The following is a 22,842-nucleotide window of genomic DNA, read 5'->3' as shown; positions in this document are numbered from 1 at the left end:
AAAACTTTCGCCCCTGCTTCGCTCAGGTCAATTTTTTTCTTCTTTTCAAATTGAAAAAAATTATATTTGAGGTCCCAAAAATCCAAAACAGAAAGTGAACATTTTTGTAAGTCTTATGAATATGATATCAGTTAGAAAAATAGTTATTTTTTCCCTATATCAGTTGACAAATTTTCAGTCAAAGCCCCTCACAAAAAACCTATATGGGCCAATTTTGATTTGTGGCCGAAATGACATGATACATACATCTCCCTCCCTCTCCCTAATGTAGTTATTAAGTATAACTATTAAAAATATATCGTACGAAAAAAATACGATAAAAGTACGAAAAAGTTACGAAATTTTGTTTTTTGGATTTATTACCTAGACACTCTGAAAATTCTGCAAGGGGGGGGGGAGGGGTATAAATTGATGAAATTCAAAGTCTGATATTGGATGGAAACTGTGTTTTGACACCTTATTACACTCGATTTTTTGCAGGGCTCGTACTCAGTTACTTTTTAAGCAACCAATTAGTCACTTATCAGTACATACTTTAGTTAGATTAGGTTACTAAAGTTCCTTTTTTTTTAATTTTCGAAAAATTAATTTGTTCAAATTTTGGCCCTAGCTACTTTTTGATGAAAACTAGATAAAATGTTGAAAATATCAACAGTGAATGATTCTTTTTCAATCAGCTACTCCGTGCCTTTTCAGCTTTATGGTTTGGTTACGAATCATCCCGCCTTTTAAAATGTTGCCAAAAGCCTCATCTCTTGCTAAGAGCAGCTTTAAATTGTGGTTTCTCAAAAAAAAATTCCAAAGTCCGCATTTTTTTCTCAAAAAAAAACCGAAAGTTTTGCTTTTTTGCCAAGAATTGTCAAAAACTGCCAAAAAGTCAAACTGCATTTAAAAAAAAAATTGACAGAAAATCTCGTCCCACTACCCCTATCTCCCCCACCAAAAAAAATGAGTACTGAAAAATTTGTTTTTTCTGCCAAAAATTACCAAAACGTACCGCCTTGTATCGAAAAATTGCAAAATAGTTCTACTTTTTTGACAAAAATTGCGAAAATATACCATTTTTTTTTACCAATAATTGTCAAACGGTCTTGTTTTTTTGCTGAAATTATCATGGTCTTTCTTTTCAACAAAAATTCTCGATTGTTAGCAAAATTTCCCAAAGTGCCACTTTTTTCCTATAATTGCCTAACAGTTTTGCTTTTTGCCAAAAAGTACCACTTTTTGTCAATGGTTCCCAAAAATTGTCAAAATTTTTCATTTTGCCAAATCAGGTCAAAAGTTATCGTTTTTCCGAAAAATTGCTAATAAATATCTCTTTTCTGAAAAAATTGCTGAGAAGCGCTCCTTTTCAGTGAAATTATTGTGGAAGTCTTGTTTTGCCAAAAAAAAAAACAGAAAGCCTCGTCTTTTATGCAAATTGCCGAGAAGTTCTATTTTTTTTTACCAAAAATTGCTAACAGTTGGGATTTTTTGGCAAAAAATTCCAAAAAGTTTCACTCTTTCGCTGAAATTGTCACAAAAGTCTGGCTTTATGCTAAAATTTGCATAAATTCTTTACATTGGTGTCCAAAATTGCCAAGAAACCTTGTTTTTTCAAAAATAAAATTATTGCAAAACTGTGATTCTACGTAGGTACATAATTAAAAGCCAAAAGTTCTGGTTTTTTCAGCGATTTTTTTTCTGCATTGAAATTTTTTGCCGAAATTTTGTCACTTTTTTGGTTCGTTTTTGTTTGATTTTTCCAGCTTTTTTGGTTACCAAAGTTACTTTTTTTTAGGGGGCTTTAGCAATGGCTTTGTCAAAATTTACGATTTTTTTTTCGATTTTGTTTTTCGTTTTCCTTTTAAATTTTTTGGCTTTTGGAGTTTTGGCTTTGGTGTTAGTTTTATTTGTTTCTCATTTTTTTGGAAATTTTCATCTTTCAATTTTTTTTGGGGGGGGTGGGGGTTAGGTTTTTTGGTGTTTTTGGGTTTTCATGTTCAGTTTTACGTTTTCTAAAATCTCGATTTCAGAATGATTCTGATTTTTTTTCTTGTTCCAACTGTCCTGTTAATCAGAATTTTTGTAAAAATATCAGATTTCTCTCTAGCATGGCTAAGGTTTTGAGGGCTCCGATTTCCAATATCATCTACCTATCAATTTTTTTATACCTACTGCTCCTCTGTGCTTCTGCAGCTCCTTACTTATTGACAAGCAATTTCAAGATTCATAAAATAAGGTGTGACATGACATATCGATTGCTTCTAATTCTAGATTATCGATTTTCAATATTCATTCATTAATTTTTTTTTCTGAATCAACCTCGCGGTGCCCTACTTGACCCACAATTTAAAATATTCAAAGAATTTGCAGATTTTTTTGATACATTTCACAAATGATTTCAACTATTGCTATAAATTTCTTATGATAATAGTCAAGTTTTCAGAACGAAAGTTTTAAAACTTATCAAAATTGCTTGAAAATTTAATAAAATCATAATGGTTGAACCATCATATTTTTCAAAACTAATTAAGAAATTGTTATTTTTCCACGGGCCACTTTTTTTGCTATATTTTTTTCTTGAAAGCATTTTTCAAAACGCAAAGCCTTATTGTTTACAATCTTTTTTCGAAAAAGAAAATAATAAACAATATTACGACATATTTTCTAAAAAAAAAGAGAGAGAGAAAAAAACACAGAATGTGTAATGTATCAAATTCGCGAAAAAATTTCAATTTTACGTCAAAAAAATAATCCTACGGTATGCGTTATTTGTAGACCTTTATTTAATTCCAAACATCTCTCGAGCTTATCGAATCGTATGAAAAAATTCGCCAAAAAAAAAATATCGTAACGAAAAAATTCCTCGCTATACATATCTCAAAAGAGTTGACGTCGTCGTGTTTCGAGACGTCCTGAAACATGTCATTATAGGTTTGTGGGATTAAAATTGGAATTTTTCGCAGTTCGAAACTGACATTGCTAAAAAAAATGAAAAAAAATACGAGTACGCGTGAACGACGACGATGCGATGTCGAAAATCGATCATGTAATTTTTTATTCACCATCGAAACAGTAAAATTGTGAAGCTCAATATTTTTACATGGCGCATAGGCGAAAACTACCTACCATTAATACAAATGAGACCGAGTTGTAAATAAAGTCGATTTGTATCGGTGATTCGAGTATAGCGTATTTTTTTTCGTATATTATTACGCAATAATATTGAGCCAACAAAGTGCACGAGAACTTTTATAAATAAATCGACCTAGTAAACTGGTAATTAGTTTTTAGCGTTTAGCATGTTATTGAAAAATTAACGCTTTGCAATTCGCGATTAACGCAGCCAATAAATATTAATAGTCGAAGATTCGTCGCAATTAGTTCAACTTGGAGTACGTGTGTGTTTTTTTCTTTCTCTTTACCCAACCCTTATAGTCTGGTTTTAATCCCTTTGCTCGCCGAATCGTGCGTATAAACGAGACTAATAAAACTAATGAAACCATCAAGCCTCTAATGAAACTAAAATCACCGGAAATAGAGCAAATTAAACGCATATAAGTACACTCTAGCCCTGGCGAAAATATTTCTTTTGTTATAAATTGTCATAAAATCGTTACCACGCAAATCGTCGATGGTTGTTCTTGACAAGACATGAATTATGCGATCGTTAATATTTCGCTGTTTTACTCTCTAGTTGCACTTTTACCTTTTGTGTATGCACCTTCTCTCTCTCTCTCTCGGACATGAATTCCAATTGCAATATTAGGGTAGGTAATACGAGCTAATTAACTCGATCCTTTCGCCTTTTTTTTTTTTAGCTCTCGTTGCGCTACTTTTAAAGATGAATAAAGAAAAAGGGTGAAATAATTATCGCTAATGCGATTGTTTCTACTCTTTGTACTATGTATAGGTATTACTATAATATGCTGTGAGCTGTGTCGGCGAAATACTATGCCAAGCTGTACACAGAACTCGTTTAACGTAATAAAAGCAGAAACAAAATAAAAAATAAAAGCCGATAAACGATTCGAACGAGTATTAGCGCAATAAACGAATAGTTGGTTGTTTTTTAGGTTTTGCCATCGTCCATCGATGCACGCCGATGGAATGTCTTTCTTTGATGTGTTTCCGAAGTTGTAATTTTTAAAGGCGAATATTTCGAAAAAAACAAAAAAATCTCATTCGTAGTGGCTTTTTTCCCTCTTCGCTCGTTGCTCCGAGTGGTGCTTTCAGCGCGATCACACATTTGCCAAAGTTTCTCATGCAATAACTAATGAGATCGACGAAGGACGTGCGAAAAGTTAGTGTGTATGAATTTGAGTCGTGTTTTATCGGTGTGAGATTTTTTTCTTTTTCGTTAGTTCGAGTGCTAGTATATGAAAGACTTGGGATTTCAGGAAGTTTTTTTCCTCTTTTTTTCAATGCTCATCATAATCACTACGCAATATTTTGACTGAATTTTGTTCAAATTCTGAGATATTTTAAGTTCTGGTCATTTTTAATTGTTTTAATTTTCATTTTATTCAACAAGTTTTAACGTTTTTTTAATGGAATTTTTTGATAAACTTGTCAAAATTTCGTCAAGTTTTTTGGCAAATGTTCTGGCGATGGCTTTAAACAAAGACGTTGGCAAAGGCTTTAGCAAAGGCTGCAAGGCTCTATAACAAGAAAGTTGAAAAAAAAAAAAATATGATTGTGAGAACCATTTTTTTTTTTTTTTGGTTTTTCGTTTTCTATTTTGATTTTAATAGCTACCTATTTTAATTTCAATTTGAAATCTTTGAAAACATTTGAAAATTTCGACATTTTTGATTTAAAAAGCAATCAATTTTTTGATATGGTTTTGATGTTGTGTTTTTACAGTTTTTCATTTTATTTTTGGTTTGAATTTGAGGCACGTTTTGTAAGACTGATTTTTTTTGCAGTTTGCGTTTTTGTTCTTAGATTTTTGGTTTTCAATCATCGCTTGTGGGTCTTTCGGTTTTTATTTTGAATTTCCGTTTTCGTTTTTTCTGAAATTTGGTTTTCACGTTATTTTTCGTTTCTTTTTTTTCGATTTTCACTTCTCTGGTTTGTAATTCAAATCAGGAGTTCTTATTTTTTGTTTTGGATTGTTTTTTTTTTTTTTTAGTTTACAGGTTTCTGGTTTTTGTTGGTGTAGATTTTTTTGGGTGATGATAGGAGGGGGGGGTCTGTCTTCAACGCAATGTTTAGTTTTTCAAGCCACAATTCGATTTTTAGCAACCCAAATTAATTTCTATATTCAAGAAAGAGATTTAAAATCGCGCTGGAGACTCCAGAATGACTCTAAATTATGAAATTGGGTTGCGGGGGTTGGTTTTGGATAACATGGGTGCAGCTGGTCCTGCAAATTTCAAACAAATATTTTCCCCGGGACCGAAAATTGCTTATTTTTTTATTTATTTAAATGAATATACATAGGCACAAGGTTTTCCAGAAATCATCCACCATAATTCAACTACAGATAGTTGGTATTGAAGAAACCTCGTGAATTTTGAAATTGAGAATTTTTCCATTCATTAAGAAAGCATATCTGGTGTGTAAAGCAGAAATTTTGGAACAGTCAGATAGTGGCTTTTATTATTTCTGAGGGAGAATGGTTTTTTGGGGATAATTTTTCAGTTGAAAGTCAAATTGTAGAGGTTTTAGTAGTCAAGGAGGGTTGGTTACATGTTTTTAAATGAGATTTCTGAGATCAATTTGGAAGTTTCTTAGTGTTGAGATGAACTTGGCGAGTGGGTTATCAGTTTGTTGGAAATGATGTTAGCTGTACATACATTGAGATGAGTTTTTGTAGGAGATGTGGTGGATTAGCTGAAGCTGATGTAATGAATTTTTTGGTGACTGGTGGTTTTCTGAGATTTGGCGGTAGTTACAGTAGATACTATCAATGAGTGAGAAGTAAACAGCTCCAATGCAAATTAGCAAGGAAGAATTTTTGAACAGTTTTCAACATATTGGCTGTTTTATTTGAAATTTTTGATAAAGCACAGACTTCCAAAGTCACTTTTGTTGTGTATGAGAGATTTATACAGATGGAATGATAATTTATGAGAAGGGTTATGTTTAGAATTTTTAATGTTTGTTTTCAGTAAATCGATACATTTCATGAGTTCTGATTTTACATTTTGGTATGAGGGGGGGGGGGGTAAGTTCTGAGGATTTGGCAGACGATTTATATTCCAAGGAGTGGCCTTTGAACATTATTTTCAAAAGCAGTGCTCATTTCATTTTGTAGGCTGAAAAGATGGTCCAGTGTAGATCTTTTTTTTTCTAAAGCCACATTGAAAGGAACTGAGAGAGCTGGTGCTGTCTATGAACCAATTTAGTCTTTTGATAACAATTTTTCCCAAAATTGTGTAAGGGTCTAATGTTAAGGAGATATGTCATCAACTACATAGATGGAAGATGAGATTTGTTACCAGGTTTTAGGATGGGAATGATGGTCCCATACAACAATTGTCGTCATGGACATTTACATCGACTATGTTTTTTTTTCAACATAGTGTTGGAAAAGTGATCAATTAGTTATTTAGCAGGAATCTTCTGTCTGTAAAGAAAAAATTAGAAATTTTCTCATTATTTCTGATACCTCAACATGAGGCTTATAAGACTGCTCAGGTTCTGCAGTTGATCCTAAATCAAGGTCTTTGTTTGGAGCTTTCAAATGGTTGGATCCTCTCCTATCATTTTGTTCAATTTTTTTTGTCTTTGTAGGTTGGTCTAGTCTGGTCCTGACCAGAAATTTTTATCCTGGTCATGGGTTAGCGCAGGTCCAAAAAAATGGTCTTCATTTTTCAGGAGAAAAAAAACTTCCAACACATGTACATGAGGTGAAAAATGGGATTTTTGATTTCAGAATATTAAAACTTCATAAGAAATTGAATCATCATTGAAATAGGCATCTAAACTGGAATTAACCCTACTGTAGGTGCAAATTGGTCAAAAGTTCTGCTAAGGGATTTCTGGCATACCTTGGTCAAAAGTACCAAATACATAAATGAATCAAATCCCTTTTCAAACATTTTCCAATGCACCATGGTTGAAAGTACCGACATGCTGATTTTGAACGCTTTCCGGCACACCCTGGTTGAAAGTCCCGAAAAATGGTAAAATCAATAAATTTAAGTTGGATTTGACAAATTGAACTTACATTTGATTCAGGTAAGCATTTAGGCACTATCCACTCAGATGGACCTAAAAAAAGTGATTTTTGTATTTTCAACGTTCGTGCACCATCTCATTTTAAAGATCTAAAAACAAAATCATATTTTTTCACCTACTTGATCAAAAAGTGGTAGTTTTGAGCCTTTCTAGAGCTTCTAACATTTTTAGGTTTTTCTGTTTTGAAAAAAATGTTGTGAAAAATATCAAAATGCAATTCAGCGTCCATATACATATAGGTGATGAATTGCAAAGGTGGAGGAGTGGAGAGAGTGAAACTTGATATTTGATTTCATCAATGAGGTCAGTGTTCTCTCATGAGTAAATTGATTGGTCTTTTGCTTTTCTTAAAAATGAAAACTGAAAAGTGAAATGAAAAGTAGGAACTTTTCTTTTCAACTTTTCATTGAAAGAAAAGTACTTTTCACTTTTCAGACTGCACATCTCTATGCTCCAGAAATAGCATGCGACTGCCTGAGGGTTGGAAATTTGAAAAATTGAACATAACTGGGTTCCAAACCACGGTCATTGGTCTGATTTTTTTAGAAAAGTCTTAGGTCTAGGTCTGTTCCTGGTATTTTTTTCTGAAGAGGGTCATTAATATTGATGTAAATTTGTTTCAGGGGGGTCAGGCTCAGTCTGGTCTTCTCAGTCTTGTGGGCATTTTTGGGTCAGGTCTCAGTCATTGGTCTGGTTTTTCAGTCCAGTCCAACAAGCCTGTCTCTCAACATGTTGATGTAAAATTTGATGCTCAAAATTTACATTTACACTACTATGTTGATCAATTTTTTAGAATTAAAATTTATGTTTTAGTGTTAAAAAGTTCAATAAACATTTGAAAATAATAGGTATGATCTTGTTTAAAGAGGAAAACAAATTTTTTATGGAATTGATAAAATTTTTCATTTTTCTATAGTTTGGATTTGTAAATGATTTATGTCAATGAGAAAGTAGTTTTTTTTTACAACAAAGAGAGTACAATCTTACGTGATCAATCATAAATTAGTATTAGTTTTTAGGAGAAAATTAAAGGGAGGGGGGTCACAGCCCATTGACTGGATCCCTAATACAAGGTAGTTCTAACTATAATCCAGAGACCTGCTTCTCCAAAGCCTCCAAGGGTCGACAGTATAGATTGTTACATAACAAATACATCAACACCAACCTCGACTAAATTTTCAAAGATTTCCCAAATTTAGAAAATGACGTTATTGTGGATGTATTTGTTGATGTCAAATGCCACATCAACATTAACATCGACATGTTGTCGATATGAAATTGTAGTAGTTCAGTAGGTACTCTTAGATAAAGTATTGCACCTTTTCCAATAAATAAAGAGTTTATGTTCAACATTCTAATTTATACAGACTTTCCGTTGATACCTCTGAGATGCGTCCTGTCCTCTGTGTCGATGCTGCTTTCAGCTCGAGCAATGGCCAACTTTGAGAAAATCATTTTTGGAAAAAATTTCCAATTTTTAAACAAACATTTTTTAACTTTACACAGCAGGAGATCGACATAAATTTCAATGCCAATGTCGATCCATCCACATCCGTCACATTTGGATCCCACGTGTCGATGTAAATTTCGATACTGTGTGGTGGAGCCAATTGTCGACATGAATCCAGTCAACATTGGTCGACAATTATATCGACAATTGGCTCGACACAGGATCAAAATTCACGTCGACATGTGGGGATCCAAAAGTGACTGATGTGGATGGATCGACATTTACATCGAAATTAGCATGGTCATTGTTGTACGAGGCAGTTTTCCATGTTTGTGGAAATGAATTAGCAGTCCAAATTTTGTTTTACTTAGGTATAAGATCAATTGGTCATTTTTTCCATTTGCATTCAAATATTTCAACATTGTTCCTTTTTCATCCATTTATATACCTCTATCTTCTACCTCATATATCTACTCGAAAAAAAATATTTTTCTCAAAATAACCCAGATAATAAGCGCTGAAAGCTTGACAATTTAATTACATATAATTTTTCTCGTGAAAATACGTACATACCTACCTACACTATTCAACACGAAATTACCCTTGTCCAAACACATACGAGTACACCAAGTCCGTACAAAAACCAAGCTGCAGGTATATAGAAATTTTCAAAATAAATCCGCCATAAATTCATCACATTGTCTTCGCCTTTTCCGTGCTTCCTATTCGTACGACGACGACGAGTTATACGTATACTTTTTCATTAAGGATTTTCTGGTCTAAATATTAAATTCATGTATCCAACGATCCGTTTCTCCAAAACATAACTCATATAAGAAAAATTAATAAAATAAGTAATTTGCATTCATAACGCGGATATGTCAACTTCGTGAAGACGTGCACACATTTCTCTCTCTCTTTCTACCTCGCCCCTCATCCCATCTTCCATCCTTACTTACTTACCTACCTACTTACTTTATATATAGATACTCATACTCGTGTATTGTATTTCTTATAATATGTAAATTACAGCACGTCAAAAACAAGCATAAGTATAAAAGATTAATTCGAACACATTATAATACTTACCGTCTTCATATAGGAATACTCGCACGAGATATGTATAAGTAGGTGTATTTGGTACATATTATTTCGATGTACAAAATGCGTGAAAAAGTTTAACCACCGCAAAAGCAGATAAATACAATACAAAAATATACCGTTACTATATAGTGAAGGATTATCGAATGAAATTATACACCGGTACGTTTTAATTACTTTCACTAATTTTTTTTTCTTCGGTTATTTTCGTGTATTTTGCTGAAAAAAAAAGAAGAAAAATGCTTTATAATTTGAAATTACGTAGGCATAGTTGTATTATTAGTAAATTATATATGCAATGGGTATACTACGAGAAGATAGACATGTCAGGAAATATGCTGTATTGTGTACTTACTTATGTACTTACAAGTAACTTATAAATGCTCGAGTTATGAGTGGTGGTAAGTCCACTATGTATGTTAAATCGAATTAAAAATTCCATTTAAATTAGTTTAATTTATCATTATTAAAAGGCAACAACAACACGTTTCCGACTCGCCTATGTACGGCTAATTATATTGGTATTATTATTATTATTATGGGTTTTTAATAAATTACAACGTGTATACCAAGACGAGCGACGCTTCCAATTAATCGATTACGCTTAATTTTTTCATATTAAGGACGCGTTCGCGTCGAATTGTTTTTTATTTACGATGCGACGAAGGATAAACGATGTCGAAACAATAAAAAATTAATAGATTAATTACAATTACCATAATAATAAGCGGGTTAAAATGGCTATTCGATTAGTGTCTCGATGCCCGAATACAACTCGTGCCACTTACAATACATAATACAGATCCCACAGTCTATAGCTTACCTATATATTTACAGTCTATAAAAATTGTGGTAAATTGAAACCATTTGAGAAGATCCGGTTTATACCAATATCACTCTTCTCTGTGTATAGCGATGGGTTACGTCTTTTGCGGCGACTCGGCTGCTGCAGCAAAAAGTCATAAAAATTTTTTAAACGATACTTGATGAGTTAATTTGTTGATGGGAAAATTATTACTGGTAGGTGGTTTGAAACATATCTCTTATGCGATGTTATACGAGCTCTCGAGCCGCCGACGTATACCATATACATCTCACATAAGAGATTCTTTTGCCTAATAAATATGTAGTCTGTAATTTAAATCTCGAGCCGAGGAATAGTTTTAATATTTTGGTTTTTGAAAATTCGTATTCTCTCGATGAAGACAAAAATCACGTCATCTTGGTTGCTGCAATTCCCCATTTGGGAGTATACCTATACTCTTGAAGCTTGTTATAATGCAATCTACTTCTATACGAGTATGGTGGAAAATCCTATCAAATTAACCAATCTGCTGCTGGGTATATTAATTGTGTATCGTATAAACAGGTCGACTATAGTATAGGTATAGCAGCTCGATTAGATAGGTATTTCGCGAACAGACTTGGAAAATAGTTTTTTCCTATATAAATCAAAGCGATACGACACGTCTGTGTCGTCGCGTCGTATAAATTGTGGCGAAATAATGAGATGGATAAAAAAATACACGTACACGGTTTTATTACTATTGCTGTCGATGCATACTTCGACTTTATGTCTATGATTGTGGTAATTGTAGGCTGGCAGACAGAGATTACACCAGCAACATCCTCGGTCCAGCGACCAATGATAAGACAGTATTTACTTGCAAGTATAATTTCTGGGCGGGAGTACAAGATGCTGAACCGAGTGCTGGCTGCTTAGTGCTTGTTTCTTCTTTAATAATATTTAAACTAGTTGAAGACTCGACTCTTGTTTATCGAGATTTACCTACACTTTGCTGTACTCCATTGCACCTACGCGGATGGATTAGCGCTAGATGTCGCTAGTGTACCGTCATAGGTTTGGTTTGGTTGTATGGTTGATCGAAGATCTTATAGCTGAGCGAGTGATTATGTAATAATGAGGTATTAAGATGGAGAAGATGGTGTATTTTTTTTGGTATGGGTTATGGTTTTAATTTTTGGGAGATGTGGAAAGTTTTTGGGCTGTTTTTGGAACGAGGGTGAAATTTATGGAAGATTGAAAATTAAAACGAGAAATTAAAGAAAGGGGAAAGAGCGTTGAAATGGTAGCAAAAAAAATGAACTTATTTATCGTGACTCAAATATGTTACATTGCGAGCCTTTGTTAAAATATGAAATTAAATGGTTATTTTATGAGCTGCAGTTTCATGGTTCAATTTTTTTGAATACTTCTTATAATTTTCTGCAATTAGTAATAAATAAATTGGCTTTTTTTCAGAAAAAAAGTTTGAAAATTCAAGTGAAATCATTGTCTAATGAATCTATAAGTATAAATCGGAGAATTTAAAGTAGAGAGAAGTTCAGCCAATAAATTTTAAGATTTTTCATGAGAGAAGTTTGACAGAATAATCAGATTGTGATATTTGAGAAAAAAGTTGAATTTGAGTGATCACACATTTTAAAAATGAGAATTATTTTCTTCAATTTTCTCCAAAAGATTGTGTTGATTTTCAAAAACAAATTCACAAATGGAGACGAAAACAGGAACCCAAGTTGACAGATATTTGTAAAATTTCATTAGCTGAAAATTTTTCCAATTGTTTTTTTTTTCAATTTTTTTTATAAGACCTGTAAAAGGAAAATTTGATACTTCGAAACATCAAATTCTGATCCTCTTTTTCAACAACTTCGACAGCTCACAATGAAAAAATGTTATATAGCAATGAAAATTTGAATAAAATAAAGTGAATTGGGTAAAATAATACTTAAGGATTTTCAATAATTCTTAATAAAAAAAAGGTCTCACTTTTTTGACAAAGTTCGCGAAAAAGTTTAACTTTTTGCCAATAATTTCTGAAAAGTCTCATTTTTTGCTAAAATTGCAAGACTTGCTTTCTGCCCAAAATTATCAAAAATTTTTGCTTTTTCCAAAATTACCGAAAAATTTTGCTTTTTTAAAAATTAACATAACATCTTGTCTAAAATTATTGTTGTTCAAAAAATAAGTGGGTTTTTTCCTAAAGTTGTGCTGCTTTTTTTCCCACAAATTGTCTTGCTTTTTGTCAAACATGCCAGCTTTTTAGCAATTGAAAATTCTCGTTTTTTTTTTAAACTTAGATAGTGCAAACAGTCTCGCTTTTTGAAAAAAAGTGCAAAAATATATCTAAAGTTTTCTTACCAATAATTCCCAAAAAATTTGCTATTTCTTGTGAAAATTTTCAAATTTTTTAGAAAAACTGCTGTAACTTGTCGTTTTTTGACAAAAAAAAACCAAAAAGTCTCTCTTTTTTCCAAAAATTGTCCAAAAATCTCACTTTTTTACCATTGTCACAGACACGACGCCTTCTTTTTGTTAAAATTGTTTAAGTCTCGCTTCTTTCCAAAAGTATCATTTTTAACCTAAAACTACAAAAATTCTCACTTTGTTGCCAAAAGTTGCCAAAAAGTCTCGCTTTTGTATAAAAAGTTTCAAAATATGCAGTTCAACTTTTTGAAATTTAAAATCAGATCAATGTAATGTTTTTGTTTGTTTAATTTTTTTGGCGATTTTTTTCTGCACTAAAATGTTTTGCTGACATTTGTAATTTTTTTGATTACTTTTTCGAGCTTTTTTGATTACTGAAGTTACTTTTGGGAAAAAATCTGTTCAAGCACGAGCAAGTACAATAGTACATACTTCCATTTTTTAAAACATTTTTTGAGGATTTTACGTATACCTACGTATAATATTGAATCCACTCGATTATTTAGTAAAATGACTTTCAAATCTGATTAGTGATTAGGTATCGTTTTACACACTAATATAAAATTCAAATTTGAACGCTCAGAAAACCGTGTAGAAGGGAATGTCAAAAAGTGTCAGCTGCATGGTGAAATACGTATAGAAAATTTTCGTTTCGTGATTCCTGAAAAGTTAACAACTTGACACTCATAAAACAATTAAAACACCTTAATTATACCTATGGTATTATGTACTTGGTTGAAAATGAAAAAAAATTCTGTAACTATTTTTTCTTTAAAGACACCTAAATAAGATTGGAGTAATTAAGTCAAGGCGTTTAAAAAAAGAAAGAGCAAAAGAAAAAAGAAAACTTGATATAAGGATCACGTTCATGTATAAGCATTCGTAGTTTTCAGTTTTTTTAAAAGCTACTGCGTACATATCACCAATAGTCAAGGTTCAATTTTAAAATAGCAACTTGAAGCATAACTGCGTTGTACTTGTTCATGCTTTTTCTATTGTTTTATGAACATACCTTTATTACTTTCAAAATTTTACCAGAAACCGTAAAGAATGAAATACAATAAAATATTTATTATGAATTTCGAAACCTCGTTACAGTCAAAGTTTAAACAATGGGCACGTCTGGTTTCAAATTTTTGATTACGAATTCGTTTCAAAGTTTCGACTTCTGACTCTCATCACACAAACACCACAATTATCAATTAGTGAGAAATTTAAACGTTCATCTCTTTAAAATTTACGTGTCATTTTTCAAAACGAAGTGATTACTCACTTTCCAAACACATATTTTTTCGAACCTAGCTGACAATGGGCTCAACGATTGCCTGAGTTAAAAATGTACCCAAGTTGAAAAGGACACGTAGGTATCCTTGAAATCTAACGAATCAAGCAAAAAACATGCTAGCACAGAATTACTAGAATTGACATTTTTAATAAATGCGCATTTTTTCATTCTTTTTGTTCATTTCTCGAAATTCACGATTTGACGCACACAATAAGAGGTAAAGTACGTAAAATCTCATTTATAGTACACTGAGCCTCCCTCCTTCCTACAGCACTCTGTCCATATATGTAGATCTAAACTCACGTTTCTCCAAGAAACATTATTTATTTTATTCTTCGATTTTCGAATTCCATACAAAAAACCAAAATTTATCAAAATAGAATAATTGAAAAAAAAACATGAAATAGTTATTCACATGAATTTTAAAACTTTTCAACTTCTTTGATTCAATCATTCATTCCACTCTTTCAAAAATATTACTTTCAATCATCCATTTTTAAATATTTATTCGGGGCATGTACGTCGCCAAAAAAAAAAATGGATCATAATGAGCTCACAATCGGCTCAACATCGTCTGAATGATCCTTAAAAGCTCATCTTCCTTCGGAAACTCCTATAAAGAGTTCCAACTTGAAATTTTCCGAATACAGAATTATTCACTTTTTATTCTTTTTCAACTGATTGCGATGCTTTTTCAAGGTCAGGCTTAAAAGGTTACAAAGCCCTCTACCGTATTTTGCTAAAATCGTCGTCTCGCTACCTGCCAAAAGTATCAAAAGACCTCCCCTCTGGTCAAAATTCCCAAAGTCTCGTTTCTTGTCGAAAACTGCGAGAAAATGTCGCTTTTATCTCAAAAATCCAAAACTTCTTGCTTTTTATTTTTTTGTCACAAAATTGCGGTAATGTTTCGTTTTTTGACCACAAAACTACAAAAAGTTTTGCTTTCTATTCTAAAAATTTCTCAAAAATTCTTCCTTTTCAACCTAAAATCCTCCCCCCCCCCCAAAAAGAGATCCTGATTTTTACTAAAATTTTTATGTTAAAATCTCATTTTTGCAATCATTACCTACCAAAATAATCCTGCTTTTCGATATAATTCTGTCAAAGTCGTGTTGTTTGCCAAAAATTGACAAAGAATTCTTGCTTTTCACCAACATTGCTTTGAAGTTTTACTTTTTTCCGAAAATGGGTGTAAATTTTCACATTTTTACCAAAAATTTTCAAAAAGTCTTACTTTTATGCTAAATTTTCTTGCAAACGTTTCGTGTTTCTTTTTGTTTGCCAAAAATTACAAAAAATGTTAGTGTACCCTTTTTTTTGAACTTGAAATTTTCGCTTTTTTGCTAGAAAGTGCTAAAAAGTCTTGATTTTTAATAAATTGTCGAAGTCTTACATTTTTGGCTGAAATTATCAATTCTCATCCCCCTTCGCGCTTCCTCCTCAAAATTGCACATAATTATCAATTTTTTTTGCAACAGTTGCTAAAAATCCTGCTTTTTGATATCATTTTTGTTTAAAGTCTTGCTAATTACTAAAAATTGGCAAAAATGCTCACTTTTTACCAAAATTGCTCAAAAAAGTTGCCTTTGTTCCCAATTTCCAAAAAAGTTTCTTTTTTCTACTAAAACGTGCTGAAGAGTTTCTTCTTTTTCGCTAAAAATTACAAAAGGTTGTGCTTTCATTTCAAAAGCTGTTTGAAATCCTCGTTTTTTTTTTCACATGAATTGTGGAAGTTTTGCTTTTTTGGCAAAAATTAACAACAAATCTACCTTTTTTGTAAAAATTGCCAAAAAGTCTCGCTGCTTTGCCAAAAAATTGCGGAAAAGTATCATATTTTTGGCAATTGCTAAAAAATACTACTTGTCGCTAAATTTTTCGGTGTTGTTGTTTACCAAAAATTGACAAAAGTGCTCGTTTTTTACCAGAATCGCTCAAAAGTTCTGTTTTTCCCCCACTAAATTATTAAAATTTTTCACTTTTTTTTCCAAACGAAAAATTTCTAAATAGTGGGACCCGCAATGCATCTTGCTGTAATGGTCAAAGTTCTGCCAGAACGACAAAAAAGTCTCAAGTCTTGTAAAAATTGCCAAAAAGTCTTGTTTTCACTAAAAATGGTCGCTTTTTTGGAAAAAATTCTAAAAATTTCACTTTTTTAAAAAAATTGCTTGAAATATTCGTTTTTTTGGTAGAAATTCCCAAAAATTTGTTCTTTTGCTAATTATATCCCTAATTGTCAAAAATTGCTGCTTTTTGCCAAAATTGCCCAAGTCTTCATCGAGTTTATTAAAATTCTATTGAAATGTTTAGTGTCGTATTTTTTTTTATTTACTTAATTTAATTGAAATGTTGTGTTTTTGTTGATTTTTTTTCTGTTTCAAAATGTTTGCTCAGGTTTTGCAACCTTTTTATAGCTACTTTTTTCAACGTTTTTCTGGTTACTCAAGTTAATTTTTTTTTTTTGTAAAATATCGAGTATGAGCCCTTCGATTTTTTTGTTCGATAAGTATAGAATTTTTTCCAATTGTTGTTCCCTTGTCCTCCCCTCTTTTACCGTTAGAAATGCTTTGGTTTAGTTTTTACTGTTAATGCATTGAAACCTGGTTAATTTTGACGATTTGAGCCAAATTTTCATTTCATTAGAATTTATATTTTTGAATATCAATATTTTTACATTATCAATTTTTTTTTCGATTAAATTGTGGTTGAAGAATTTTCAACCTCTCCTCTGCCATTTAGATAAACCTGCATGTTTTCATTTTTTTTTCTCACTACTGAAAACATCTCAACACCTATTACCAATCCTACTATAAGTAGTTAAGTACCTACTTCACAGAAATCGAGCATTCGTTTCACAAACCATATATTTATTTACAAATTCTAATCAGCATTTTATTTTGTTTGTGTTTTTTTCCAGATCTCACACAGACAGGTACTCGATGAGAACATTTTCCATATGCTTATAGTACCTACTCGTTTGCACATCTGAATACAACAGATATAAATGTAGAGAAAAAGCTTCCACATGGGTAAGTTTTCATCAAACAAATTTGTTCTGCTTCCTCGTTTCATTTCGGTGCGAATGTAAAATTTTAATTTCTTTTCGAAACTCGAGCTCATATATATATACAAATAAGTACTTACTTCCTAAATACCATGGCAAGTTGTACTACGAGTACTAGATATGTATAAGTTGATATAGGTAGGTATAGTCTTACTGCATCAGCGCCATCGCCTATCTAATTATATTTAATTTAATGGTTGGTATGTATTTCGTATTCGACGTATTCGTATTCTCATTAAGTAAATGCCATTATATAAATATTCTATTTGTTATAGAGAGGTAAAATTATATACTACCAAGGTGTATATTATACATATAGGTACGCGTTGCATTTCATATTAAGAAAAAAAATCACCATATAAGTAGGTAGGTCTTACACACAGCCTAGACTGGCTGGTGCACGTGTAAAAGCGAGAAATAATAAAAAATGGTACAAAGTATGTACACGTATGTACTTTGAAAATAATAATTTTCTATTTCTCTACGACAACAGTGTAGCGAGAGATATAATGTAGGTATGGATTATACATAGCTGGCTAATTCGGACGTTTTGAATTCGTATTAAAAATAATTACCAAGATTGATACTGGTTTAGCGTAGGTGCCTGATGTATTTGTTGCTTTAATTAAGTAAATATGTATAACTCGGGACGTTTGCGGTTACGTTTGGTTTATCAAACAGAACGTTGTACGTCGGAGGTTTCACCTCACAGTACGAGGTGAGAGGTGGGCTAATTTACAATGTATGTAGGTACATTTATTCGTATGTAGTACGATATTAGTAGTATGATGAATTGAAAAAATGAAATGAAGGAAATACTACTGTACCTAAGCTTCGTTACACTGCGAAGGTACCTATAAAAGGTACCATATGAGTATCACCGACCACCTGTTCTGTGTGTGTTTTTTTTTCTCAATATTGTATCTATCGGAAACAAATAGGTATGTCGGTGTGGTGGCGATATAGGTCTATGTTGTATTTTTTTTAGCCTACTATCTCTCTCTAATTAACCAATTAGTCGCTCAGTAAACCACTAGCGTATTTTCCGGTTAGTTCACAGATAATACCATTTGTCGTTGGGGAGTCAGTTATCACATGTTTATCTCACAGTTTGCTTCGTTTGGCTTAATTAAATTACAATTAGCTCGTGTCAAAGTGGAAAAGCATATACAATATGGCATATAATGACGCGTTACGCAAAATTGAACAGTTACTGGTCGTTATTGGGTAGCAATTTATTTTAATTAAAACGAATTTTTTCACCTGTTTGCGAGGTTTTTACTTAGAGGTACGCGAATTCAGTTCGCGAGAACGCTAAGAGTTTAATTGCTCGATGCTCGGTGGCCCCCTCCCTGGCCCCCCGCATGTGATCGTCTTTCGAGGGAATTAATTCGGGTATAATTACCTATGTTTTTGGTTGAATCTTTTTTCTTTTTTTCTAATTAATGAATTACTACTTACAAATGCTGATGCGATTGCGATGCAAGTTGGTACTGCCACTGGTTTCTAAATAATTAAGATATTAGGTATGGTGTGTAGGTAATTGAATTTGATGTAATCGTTTTGATAAACCGTTTGTGTTCGGTCAAGATTCGTGATTTTTTTAAATTTTTACTAAAGATTTACAGATGTGTGAAGTTTTTGCATGCGTATAGAATTGTGCTCGCTGACTCGAATTTTAGAAGTGTTTATCGTATACCTAGGTACTCGTATATGTAAAAGTTTTTAAAGACTTGAACTTGATTGATGTATATGGCATGCATCGCTCATTATCATTAAAGAAAAAAAATATGTAAACGTGTTTACGTCGAAATGAAAATGTAAAATTTCAATTTACAGCTGCGTCGCGAGTATAGACACGTGCGGATTAATATTGCAAATTGTGGCTGAAAAATTATCGCCAAGGTGTAAATTTTTTTGACAACGGTGTCTAATTCGTATTTGGCGTTTTACAGCGTGCATGCCTGAGTCACGTAAGCGAATGTGAACTGGTGGAGGCGATGATGATGATGAGTGAAATTATAGGTAAATTTTTGGGTATAGGGGTTTTTTAAATTGGGGATTTAGTTTAATGGTTCGAATGGATTTTTTTTTGGAGGATAGTGGTTGGAAATGGAGGAAGCTGCAAGGTTATATTTTGAAAAAAAAGGCATTTTAAAAACATTTTTTGCAAGTTTTCAAACGTTTTGATGTACGATTGGGATTTTTGGGGAGAAAAGTTGAAATAATTTGAGGATGTGAAAAATTCAAATCGACTGTATCAAAATATTGGATAGAAATTTAGAATGTAGCATTAGTAAAACATTATAAATAATTGTCCAGTATTTGAGTTTTTTTTTGTTGAAAATTTTCAACCTCTGAAAACGATTATGAATTCGTGAATAAATTTGAGTTTAAGGACTCGGTTCTCAGATTCATTTTGTGCTTATCTGCAATAGCTGGAATGAAAAATCATTATTTCTAAGAAGAGGAATAGTTTGATTTCATGACTGCAGTATTGTTTTGTGGATAAATCGTGATGAAAACTTGTAAGAGGCAACTTGAAATTATGCAGTGTTGGGGGATCAGTTTTACATTTGAGTAGACTGTGGATAGAGATTTTTTTGATTTTTCTAAACAAAATTCGAATGTGGGCCTAAAGTTGTCTTTTGTGATTCAGAAAACGAACCAAAATCTCATTTTTGGGTTGATAAAATATATTCCTTTAAAAAGGGAGCAAAGACCTCATTGAAGAAAAAATTGCATTCAATTTTTAAAACGAGAGTTTTTCCACGTTTTTATTTACATTGGATTTTATTTTTTTAGAAATTTTTTTTTTAAAAAATCCATTATTTTTCCTGATATGTACATTCTTTGAAATTCACTATTATTCGGAGCAGATTCAGGCCCAATGGATTCGAAGAGATCTAGAGATCGAGAATTTCTCTCTCTTTCGGATATTCACTGATTTAAATTCAGAGGACAAGATTGTCCTCTCTAGATCCTCATCTAAGTGATCAATTCTTTTGAAATGCCGTCTTTTCTCCATAATATGATTCTTAAATTCTGTACTCCAATGCAAAAAGGATGGAAGTCCTATGACCTGGCATAAGGAAAGGAGGTTAGTGTGTTCAGTGCAGTTTTGAGAAACAGGAATTTCAAATTTTGAACAGAAAAGTTTAAAATCCCTGTTTCTCAAAACTGCACTGAACACACTAACCTCCTTTCCTTATGCCAGGTCATAGGACTTCCATCCTTTTTGCATTGGAGTACAGAATTCGTCTTCATAAACGGAAATTTACTCATTTTTTCGTGGTTTGACGATTAAAAATTATTCTGAGGAAGGAAATGGTATTTTTTTTGTTTTTTTTTTTTAAAAAGAGGACGTGATTTCTTTAAATTTTGTACTTATCGAGATTTTTAATTTCATGGTTTGATGATTGAAAATTCAGGATGTCCACATTTCTGGAAAACCTGGGAAAATCAGAGAATTCCAGAAATTTTGAGCAATTTTTCTTCAAAAGTCATGGAATTTTTTGAAAGTGTTCATCTGTAATTTTTTAATAATTCTATTACATAGTTTTATTGTATTATTTATTTTGGAAAAAATTTCCTTCTCCTCGCTCGGGTAATTTCGTTTAGTTCGGTCTTGGAACCGAACATATTGAAAAACGTGATTTTTTTTGTAAGGCAAAGGAGGGATGGATTTAAAAATACGGTGTTTTTATTTTGAAAAAAAAAGGTCTGAAAAAATGGAAAAATTGGTCTGGAAAACCTGGAAAAGTCAGGAAAAATCATTTCCAAAAATGAGGGGACACCCTAAAATTATTCTGATAGAGATTTTTTTTTGGAAAAAGAGGTAAAGTAAATACAGAATTTTGTATCGATTTTTTAAGTATTTTTATTTCAATGTTTATGTTAATTTTTATATTTTTTTTATTGAACAAATTTAGCCTCACTTTTACCTCAAAAATAACTATTCCCTTTCCTCAAAAAATTACTCGGCAATGAGGTTATCACTTAGGTAGTGAGTGCGTTAATTTATCCACTTCAATGTTGGATTTTTTTTCTTTTTTTTTGATAATCAAGGGCAGCTTTAAATTTTGAATTGAAAGTGTGTAAATTTTGTGCTCATTCGAATTTTTTTTGGTCCTATGCTATGGTGATTCGTTGTTTAATTTTTAAAAAAATTTTACGGAGCCTAGATCCTAACAAAACATCATGGCCAATTGACCTCAAAAAAAGGTAGAATATTTTTCATACATTTTACAGTTTTTTTTTTGGTTCAACACTGTTGAAAAAAAATCAGGAAATCAAATACATACACGTATACAAAAAAAAAAAAATGAAAAATTTTTTAAATTCAGAATGATAATTGATCATCAGTACTTAAGAATGATACATAATACACATACATCAATTTTTCTTATTTCATAAAAACAGAAAAAAAAATCTATAAAAGTGGACTTGTTACTTCTAACAATGTATTTCAATATACTTAGTCCTACAGGTACACATTTGTAAAAATATTTATAATCGATTAAAACGTTGGGCCCAAATTATGTACTTTTGAATATAAATTCTTTACACCTAGTTACTCTGCATCACTCTATTGAATCTTGAAAAATTGAAAAATAATTTACCTAACTTACAATGCAAAATCACGCAAATTTTTCATTTTTTGAAGTTGGGTTTTTGTTTTCTTTATAATTTTTGCGTTGAAATACGAGTATATCGAACACAGTAAGCAAATCGAATGGTAGTTTAAAATACTCTATTTCGAGTTTTTTTCTAAGCTTTCAAAACTTTGTAATAATTATAAGTTTTTTTTTCAAATCAGTTAGCTTTTGTTTTTGGTGAAGTGACCATGTACTTGATCGAAAATTCCAACCTTTGTTTAACAGCCTCGCGTTATTCAAAAGATTTGTTTTCATTTCACATGAAATTTCGGCGCCTATACTCGTACTTTCATTTTTCCACTTCCGTTTCCTTTTCGTTGATTCGATGCCAAAAAATGACCAGGAAACAGGAAAACCGCAACTTGAACCCTGTGCACTTTTCCATCTATACTATGGGGTAGTATTTTTATAAAATTATATTTATGCTGATGTTTTTTCCTCGTTCGACGATCAAAGTATATGTAGATAATATGTGGTAGGTGATGTACTAAGTAAGCTGGCTGTAGTGTTCGCTGTTTTGAATTTTCCACTTCGTCGTAGTGCAAGCTCGGTTGATGAGTCATTCGCATATGTTGTTATACGTAGGTAAGGTAACCAGGTATGTAAAATATTCACTTGTCGGCGACCGAAACTTCTTATTAACTAGGTGTAACTTATCTGAAACAAAATTCAAGGTTAAGTGATTAGGAAAAAATTTCGGTTAACGTGAAATTTCATAATTTATAAGTATTTCTATGGCAGGTGTGAGTCGTGTCTGCGTTGCCTTGAACTTGTTGAACTTTTAATTATGCGGTGAAGTTTGGCTTGCAATTTGGCAAATATTTGGGTGGTATACTCGTAGAGCGGTATTGCATTCAATGTGTGTTGTGGGAGGTTTGAAGAAAGAGA

General features: G+C 32.1%; 2 long non-coding RNA genes across 3 annotated transcripts in view; one reads left to right on the top strand and one right to left on the bottom strand.

Moving 5' to 3' along the window:
• LOC135838392 (uncharacterized) overlaps window positions 1-22,842 on the top strand; it is a 221,780-nt gene that overhangs the window by 124,338 nt on the left and 74,600 nt on the right. For both annotated transcript variants that reach the window (XR_010557401.1, XR_010557400.1), the window contains exon 6: window positions 17,150-17,261. This is a non-coding gene — a long non-coding RNA (uncharacterized LOC135838392). The remainder of the gene's footprint in view (window positions 1-17,149; window positions 17,262-22,842) is intronic.
• The window catches only part of LOC135838393 (uncharacterized), a 55,167-nt gene continuing 53,526 nt past the window's right edge, over window positions 21,202-22,842 (bottom strand). The window contains exon 12 of the long non-coding RNA XR_010557402.1: window positions 21,202-22,611. This is a non-coding gene — a long non-coding RNA (uncharacterized LOC135838393). The remainder of the gene's footprint in view (window positions 22,612-22,842) is intronic.

Source organism: Planococcus citri, chromosome 3 (genome assembly GCF_950023065.1).
Source record: "Planococcus citri chromosome 3, ihPlaCitr1.1, whole genome shotgun sequence".
NCBI lineage: Eukaryota > Metazoa > Arthropoda > Insecta > Hemiptera > Pseudococcidae > Planococcus > Planococcus citri.
This window is presented reverse-complemented; position numbering and strand designations above follow the sequence as displayed.